Here is a 9,466-nt window from a genome sequence, read left to right on the forward strand (position 1 = left end):
CCTGATGGGTATCTCTATTGTTTTTATGAACCTACTTGTATAAATAGGCCGGGAAGTTCTACTCCGAGAAAACACCAAATGGCAGATGACGCCGGTGCAGGGGCGGGTTCCGGAACTCCGGAGGCCCTGGGATGGGGAACAGCGGTGACTTCCGGGGAGATTTCGTCAGTAGCATCCGGGGCCCGGTGTCGCGGCCGTGGACCCGGCCGAGGCTGCGGAGCTAGCGGAGGCAAGGCCGAGGATAAGGAGTGGATGCCCGTCACCGAGATGGGCCTCCTGGTCAAGGACATGAAGATCAAATCCCTGGAGGAGATCTATCTCTTCTCCCTGCCCATCAAGGAATCTGAGATCATTGACTTTTTCCTGGGGCCTCTCTCAAGCACGAGGTTTTGAAGATTATGCCGGTGCAGAAGCTGACCCGCGCCGGCCAGCGCACCAGATTCAAGGCGTTTGTTGTCATCGGGGACTACAGTAGCCAAGTCGATCTGGGTGTTAAGTGCTCCAAGGAGGTGGTCACTGCCATTCTCGGGGCCATCATTCTGGCCAAACTCTCCACTGTCCCTGTGCGCAGAGGCTACTGGGGGAACAAGATCGGCAAGCCCCACATTGTCCCTTGCAAGGTGACAGACGGCTCCGTGCTAGTGCGCCTCATCCCCTTGTCCAGGGGCACTGGCATCGTCTCTGCGCCTGTGCTCAAGAAGCTGGTCATGATGGCTGGTATCGATGACTGCTACACCTCAGCCAGGGGCTGCACTGCCACCCTGGGCAACTTTGCCAAAGCCACCTTTGATGCCATCTCTAAGACCTACAGCTACCTGACGCCCGACCTCTGGAAGGAGACTGTATTCACCAAGTCTCCCTATCAGGAATTCACTGACCACCTCGTCAAGACCCACACCAGAGTCTACGTGCAGAGGACCCAGGCTCCAGCTGTGGCTACAACATGGGGGTTTTATACAAGAAAAGTAAAGTGAATTAGGCCTGAAAATAAATAAATAAATAGGTCAGGAAAATGAATAAAGGGGAAAACAACCAACCAACCTTTTAGTTACAGCTTGATTCTCATTTCCCAAACTATCATAGCCTTAGTTTTACAAAAGAGAGGCTGACCTTGATTGTGCCTCACTTAGGAAAATGACTACCTTATGCTAGTTAGAGAAGTGATAAGTCTCCAAGGTTTTATAAACAACAAAAAGCAGATTAAAAAAAATAAAAGCCTGTATTTTACTCCTAATGGAAGCACATTGAAAAACAGTGCCATGGTGTGCAAGGTTATTAAACAAGTACATCTAACTGCTGGAAAGTTGAAATCTCACCTCACTGTTTGCAGCCAGCAGGCTTTCTCCTGGCAATCCCTGACTGTTTTAAGTGAAGACAGGAGAGGAGTTGCACAGCCAGCTTTCTCCATATGGGGTAAGGAAAAGACTGTGCAGAGGTAAAGTGCAGAATGCAAGTGCTTCAGGAAATGAGCTCCAGCTCTAGCTCTTCTTCATTGCATCAACATCAAATTTACTTGTAAAATCAAGCAGATACTAATGAAGTAGTTGCTCACAGGAAAAATATATTGGAGTTTAATAAGCAATGCTAATAGTTAAGAACTCATAAGTATTACGAGGGACAGTCCATAAGTTTATCATTTGGGGAGGAAATGAATTTATATGATGTATGATAATAAAAGAGAGTTTAAACGCAATAGGCATATATTGTGTTACTGTATTACTTTGCAAAACCCAACCCCAAAATAGAACAATGAGCATGTCTTTCTTTTTCACATGTCTACAGGTAGACTGGGGTATCTCTGTTCTGCATACAATCTGTGGGTGGGACCAGGCTGGAGGACTTCAGTTATATGAGGCATCTTTTTCTGACAGGTCAGGAGCTCCTGGGTGGATGGCTATAAATGAGAGACACTCCTTAAGGCCTTGTTTTGAGGCTGGCAGAGTCATTTCTTCCCGCATTCCTCTGGACAAAGCAAGTTACCAGGCCAAGCCCAGCTCCTATGGGGCGGGGCCAGGATGTATGCTTTTCCATGGAGGTAGGGAAAATAGAGTAAATATTTGCCAAAATAATGAGCTCATCTGCCACATTTTTTTCCATAACTTAGAAAATGTCAGGAATTAAGAAAGGCAAAAATAAAAATCAGTGGTTAACCTACCTCCCAGAGATGATCGGGGTTCATATTTAATGTATATCCTTCTTGTCTCTTATTTATGGGCACAGAGTTTAGTGAGTGGTGGGAAGGCATTAATAAAAGGGTCATGGGAAGGGGAAAAAGGTTATCAGGAAAGGAAAAAGGGAAAAGATTGGGGCCATTCCCATAGCATGGAGGAATATAATATTAGTTTCCTGTGTTTTTACACCTATCTGACTCTAACTAGCTACATAACCTGGAGGTGCGTTAAGTAGCCTCTCTGAGCCTCAGTTTTAATTTGTAAAATGAGAATGATAATTTGGCCTTCCTCGTGTGGTGGGTGTGAAGATTAGATGAGTTATTTCATGTAGATAGGATAGAACTTTGCAGTATGATAAATGCATAGTGAAAATTAGCCACTATTCATAAAGATAATGTGTTGGGATTTATCTTATGAGTTGGCCTGTTTTTCTTAGGTGTGTACTTTTCATACTCTGTTCTTTCGTGGGCAACCCAAGGCTTGTGAATAAAGATTGTCCCAGGAAGTGCTGAAAGCAGAAATAAAAGATTCAGAAAGAATGCTGGCATAACGCAAGAGAGAAAGATTTGGATATATGACTGCAGTGGCAGGCTGCCTCCCAGAGGATCTGAGCCTAAATCAGTGGTCATTAAGTACTTTCTAAAACAGTTTTTGAGCAACTATGTTTTCTTTTCCACATTTTCAACTTGACATCTAAGATTTTTCATAATGAGTTTAAATAAGTATATTTTTTGGCATTTGATAAATATGAATGTTTTAAAATAAGGTTAACTACTTTTAAATATATAGCAAAATGTAAATATAAACATTCAAAACAATGCAACAATAATTTATTCCTTGACATTCAGAAATTTTACATCTTTTGCTTTTCCCCTTTAAAATCATATTTCCATTCCATATTTTACTATAACACTTTGTCTTAATTTAATCTATTTTATGCTTTATAAAGCCTTATTAATAATGCTACCATCATTCTTTGCAAAGTAAAAAACATGAAAAATGGAATATTTTTGGCTGAAGGGTTGTAAACATTAACTTTTTTTATCTTGGCTTGAGTCATCAGTATTATTAGTGTGCATCATAAATATAAAATTAATATTGCCATAAAATTATTAAACATTGAAAGTAAAATTGTACTAGAAATGCATCTCTTAATGAGATTAGTGGTATTTTTCAATTAGTTCTTGTCTCTGTGAATACATAAGAAATTGCTAGAATGGGACAGAGTTGTGCATGAATTGTATTATAATTTTTGTTTCATTTTTATAGATATCAACATAAAGAAATTATCTTCACAAAAATCAGTGGAGAGGAAGGAAAGGAAGTTTTATTTCTTTTTTATAAGAGTATCACTCAAGTCTTTAAATGCTGAAAATCATAATATTCTATCATCAGAAAGTAGTTTTTGGTTTTAAGGTAGTATTTTGTTTTTGTTTTTGTTTTTGTTTTTGAGATGGAGTCTCACTCTGTCGCCCAGTCTGGAGGTCAGTGGCACCATCTCGGCTCACTGCAACCTCTGCCTCCTGGGTTCAAGGGATTCTCCTGCCTCAGCCTCCTAAGTAGCTGGGACTACAGGCACGTGCCACCCCATGCCCGGCTAGCTTTTTGTATTTTCAGTAGGGACGGGGTTTCACCATGTTGGCCAGGCTGGTCTCGAACTCCCGACCTCATGTGATCTTCCCGCCTCTGTCTCCCAAAGTGTTGGGATTGCAGGCGTAAGCTACTGTGCCTGGCCTAGAAATTAGCTTTTATTGTAGACTGGTTGACACATCTTTGAAGGCCAAAATCACAGTAATATATCATAAAAAATTATTTTAGCCAGTTTTAATTAAATCCCACTTCAAATTGGCAAAGCAAAGAATTGAAAACCACCTGACCTGAAAATTTGTTGCCTAGTTATTATAGTCCATACTTTCTCAATATATTAGGTGTAAGCCAAAATAATTTAGAAAGACATACCAAATAAGTGTAAATTATATCTGTTGCTCTTTTATTTAGAGGCATCATATTTAATACAGTATACACAAAAAGGATTAGAAAAAATCAAAATGTTATTTTATTATGTTCTTTTCAATATAATATTCTTGTATTAAATTTTTTTATTTTATATATTTTAGATATTTTTTTATCAATACTTTGGTGTTGCAAAATTAACATTTAATTTATGGAGGATGTCTACTTTATAACCTAATCAGCAAAGTATGCCCAACATTATCACAATTACATTCTGTCAGAAAGAAATGTTGACTTTTTGTTTCAATTTAAATAAAAAGCATTAATACACTTTTTAAGAGCTATTGTAAAAAACCTGTGAGGAAATAAATTGTATTTAAAGTGATTGCTGTAAGTAGTTATTAATATTAAAATTATGCCCATCAAGAATAATTAATGCATTATGAAAACAATATAAAAATCAGTATGACTTTTAAATTATTTAATTTGGAATAATTCAGTTAAATATTTAGTAAAACTGTTAAGATCTTTGTAAAGCAAGAGGTGTAATATGACTTGATGATCCTTTAGTACATGTGATGGTTTATCAGCTACCTATTGATTTAATATTGTTGCATAACAACCACCCACATAACATCGGTTTCCCATCATAAATATTCATTTCTCACATATTCCTAGTGTCAGCTGATCTAGTCCAGACTGGACTAGGCGGCTCTTCCATTCTTTGTGAGGTTTCTTAACTTGTCTGGGAGTCAGCTGATCTAGGCTGGGCTAAGATGATGGGCTGGCTTTTTCGCGTATGTCTCTCATTGTTTTTCTAAAATGCGCAGTTTAGCCTGATCATATCCTTCACAAGGTGGTGGCAGAATCATAAAGTAGCAAGTGTTTCCAAACACTTAGGCCTCTTGAGGTTAGGCTGAAAATTAGCATACCATTTCTCATTTTATTGGCCAAAGCAGGTCACAAGGCCAAACCCTGGGACAGAAAATTGTGCTGGATCACAAGATGAGCACACTGCATGGTTGCATAGCTAACTAAGGACACAGATGCAGGAAGAAATAAAGAGAGGAGGCAAATAATTCAGCCCACTACCACCCTGGATTCTGCTTTTGGAAATAAATATAAATCAAATATAAAAATCAGACATAATTCAATTGAATTGATTAAATGTTATAATCAAAGTTTTCCTGTATGTTAAAAAAAGGAAAAAGAAAAGTATATACTTCTAAAATCTGATTAATCTGGCAACTTGCATGTCATTTTATTTTTTGTTAATAAGAGGCAGAAAATACTAAAACATTATAAAATAATACAAAATAAAATTTGTATAACTAGTAACTGATATCAATATTTCATTATACCTGACAAAATAGTTCTAAATATCCTACCGAATAATGTGTACCAAATCTGAAATAAACTGTATTAAAGTTTTACCTCTGAGTTTTAAACAATATGTATTGAGAATATGTGACCTACAAAAATATTTCAATTACAGTTAGAAGAATCAATATCACTCACCTATACTACTTAGGCTATTTGAAAGTTATATTCTTTCCAACTAAATAACATGTCTTAGGGATAGTGTTGAAAACAAGCTGCTTGCATTAGGCAAGTGCTGTTTTTGCACTTACTTTCCACTTTGCTTAATTCACAACACCTTCTTTCTTAACAGTGATGTATCCTTTGATACTGGTGGGGGAATAAGAAGCAGGCTCTTAAATAATTGTCTTTACTGCATAGATGCCACACTACCATATATCTGAATTCAGAGCATCCTAGCATGAGTCAAAATACCAGTTTCTTACAGAAATACATTTAAGACAGGAATAGACTGGATGTATTAACTATTGTGACTTTAAAATGCAGTTTTTAAGTGATCAGGCATGTTTCCACCACTTGCATCTGATGTTTCTTTACTGAGATTAATTCTATGTACGTTTTTCCTCTCAAATACCTTTTCCTCCCATAGAAATTTTCCTCCCATATGAACTTATTTCATTAAGTTCAAGCAGTATTTGCCTGGAATGTGTTTAAATGTGTAGATTAACTTGAGGTAGCTATTACAATTATACAATAGTGTTTTCCTATATCAGATTATGATATCCATATATTTACTTATTAGTCATTAATATTTATTAGCTATACTTTGTCTCCTAGCCATAAATGCTTCACATTTCTTCCTTAGGTTATTCTTTTATATTCTTATTTCTACTCCTGGGAATGAAAAGAGTTTTCAGTTATAATTACTAAGGCTTTTTAATGGGAAAGAATATTAGAATACATATTTCTGGGTTGTTAGCATTTAAATGATGGCCTCAGGTTTTTTTCATTTAGGGAGTTCTTAAATAAAGTAAACATTAATTTAATTATACTCTGAAATACATTTATAAGGTTTATTTTTATTTAATAATTTAGGTGGTATTTTAAAAGAGCATTCAAGCATTTTAAGTCATCCACTGCTAAATTTGCAACGTCTTCAGTTTGAAAGGTCTCTGCTTTCTACTCATTATTTCGGGGTATAATGAACCATTCAGAATTTCAAAGATCTAGACTACTCTTTAAATTGAGTATGTAGGTGCAATTAGATTAATCATGTTGTGTTTGGCTGGTTGCTATCTCACTCACTTATAATTCACATTGCCCATCCTTATAAAGATATTTTTTATCACTTTACAATTTAGAAAACATTCTGAATAAGCTTTGGTTAAAATTTTCCAAAGAATTCAGGAGAGAGAAAGAGATAGCATGTTTATGTTTCTGTTCTTCTCCTTTTAAGATTTCTCTTCTACAACCACAATAAAATACATATCATGGGCATATATTTTTTTGATGTACCTGAAAAACAAACTCAGATTTATAACCTCTGGTTATAGTAGGGAAAATTTATTTATTTAATGTGGTTCTAACTGTAAGACCATATGGGCAAGTGACTGTCATATAGAGATACAAAAGACAGAATTTTGCTTTAATTTTCATGCAAATAAAAGTGTTGTTTTAAATTATTTTTAGTACAAAGATTGATATAATTAGTTGATCTTCAAAAAGTATTGTCAATTCTTCTCTGAAGTCAACCACAATAATAGAACAAAAAGAGGTCCAAACAATTACCAATCTCATTAGCAGTTACCTGACTCGGTGACTTGAAAATTGATGGCCAAAATAGAGGCATGACTACTTTAATTTGCTCACATTCATCTTGAAAGTCAAAAGGACAAATGGACTATTTTCAAAAGATAGGAAGAGGCAATTTATCTCTGTTTATACCAAACAGGATATTTCTACCCATCAGCCCCTACATATAAAGTAAACAGAAATAAAGGAGATAAATGGGGACAAAATAAAATTGGGGTAGGAGAGGCGAGAAAAGATAAGTGTTTAAGTAAAAAATGACAGAGTGTTAGAGACAGAATTTTTAAAAGGAGGAATTTGGTGATTTTCCTTTGGTTAGATGGAAGATAAAAGGAAAAATATAAAAGAAGAATAAACAGACATGTTGCAGTGAGCCAGAAAGACAAATACAGTTAAGGTAGAAAAAGAAATCTGTGGAACGTGAAAAAGAGCTAAGTATTACTACAGTTGAAAACTCTGAGTCCTTGATATTATTGGATTCTAACTCAGAGAATAATGTAATATCTATGATTTTGTGCTGATATAAACAATCAAATACATAAATAAAAGAGGGAAAAGGCTTATTTTATCTTATTGAAGAATTTCAATTAATAAATGTTGAAGGAATAAGGAAAGGAATTCAAAATAGCCATTGAGAAAGCACCACAATAATAATTATTGTAGGCATGATCACCAATGGTTGCTAAAATTAGTGAGTAAATATTTGAGGAGAAATTGGATATTTGCATGACCTGATATATGTTTACCAAGTTCTTATTAATTACAAATTGGAAAAGTATGGAGAAACTCAAGACCTACAGATAGATCTTTAGCCAAATAATCACTAGTAATGTCGCTAATAAGACTGACATCATGTTCCTCTGATGTACATTGAGAAAGGCACAAAATCACTTCTGTAGTCTTCTTTCCAAACATACATAATCCCATAAAAAAGAGACAAAACCAAGTGAGAAATATTCTATGAATTAACTGACCAATACTCTTCAATAGTATCAAAGTCCTGAAAGGCAATGAAAAGCTGACGAATGCTCAAAGATAGGAAGAGACTAAGCAGACAGGATAACTAATTGCAACGTAGAACTTGGGATGAAATTCTGGAGGAGAAAAAGGTGACTAGTGGAAAACGCGGTAAAATTTGACAAGGTCTGTGTTTTAATTAATGGTAGTGTACCAATGTTAATTTTGATTTTGATCATTTTACTCTGGTTATATAAGATGTTAACATTAGGGGATGCTGGGAGAAGGGAATATAGAAATTCTATTATTTAGTTTTTTTGTTAAATCTAAAATCATTTCAAATAAGAGTTAAAAAATAATCCTGGGCCTCAAGCAAAAATCGTAGACAAAAATTCTGTTGTTGGAATAATGTACTGATGTATTCATTTATTTGTTTGTGTTTGATGTTTGCTGATTTTTGATATATAAAGAGGCATTTTTTCTTCTATCTGAATGCTTTACAAGGTGTGACTAGGTCTTTGTTGGTCTTTTTTTCTCATGGGTGATTACAGGGCACTGAAATTCCCAGCTCCAACCAAGATTCTGGACTTCAAACTCGGCCACGTGATGAGGGGATAGAAGAGCGGCAACCTTCTGGCATCTCTGTGGATTTGGGCAATTATCAAACCTGTAACAATCATAATAAATTCACGTGAAAGGCCTTTGCTTATTCCTCTGGCACCAGGCAATTCTGGATCCCATGTTACAATGAGGGTGTGGCAAGAGGAATATCCCCAAAATGTATTTAAATGCTCATCAAATGTCTGGATAGAGGTTTTAAAAGATTTAATTTGACTTAAAGAAAATAATATTTCTCTTATAGTCAAGATTGTGGATTAAGATTTATACTCACTACTCCTCCTGAATCTTCTGTTAAATATTAAACAAAACAGTGATGAAGAAATACTCACTCTTCTTTTCTGGAATAACCTATGAAACAGAAATTCTCTGACTTGAAATTATGTTATTACTAAATCCCACCACTCCAGACTTTGGAAAAATCTCTACTATTCATCATTTGGCTCAGGTATCTTTAAGTCAATGGTTGCTCCATTCATTTTATTCTTATGAGATTTGGGAGAATTGGCAATTTCAGGATGAGAGTTGCCATTTTTGTAACTTTGAGGTTCAAATTGGTGTTTTTATGAGAGGCTGGTCAAACAGCATGAAGCACTTCAGTAACCTCTCTTCTCTACTTAGCAACCAGATGAATATCT

At 35.7% G+C, this 9,466-nt stretch overlaps 1 pseudogene; it reads left to right on the forward strand.

Annotated features, from left to right (window-relative positions):
- The first annotated feature begins 219 nt into the window (after positions 1–219).
- On the forward strand, positions 220–1,642 carry LOC101152537 (small ribosomal subunit protein uS5-like; annotated as a pseudogene).
- Positions 1,643–9,466: the final 7,824 nt, after the last annotated feature.

Source organism: Gorilla gorilla, chromosome 6, assembly GCF_029281585.2.
Source record: "Gorilla gorilla gorilla isolate KB3781 chromosome 6, NHGRI_mGorGor1-v2.1_pri, whole genome shotgun sequence".
In the NCBI taxonomy this organism is placed as follows: domain Eukaryota; kingdom Metazoa; phylum Chordata; class Mammalia; order Primates; family Hominidae; genus Gorilla; species Gorilla gorilla.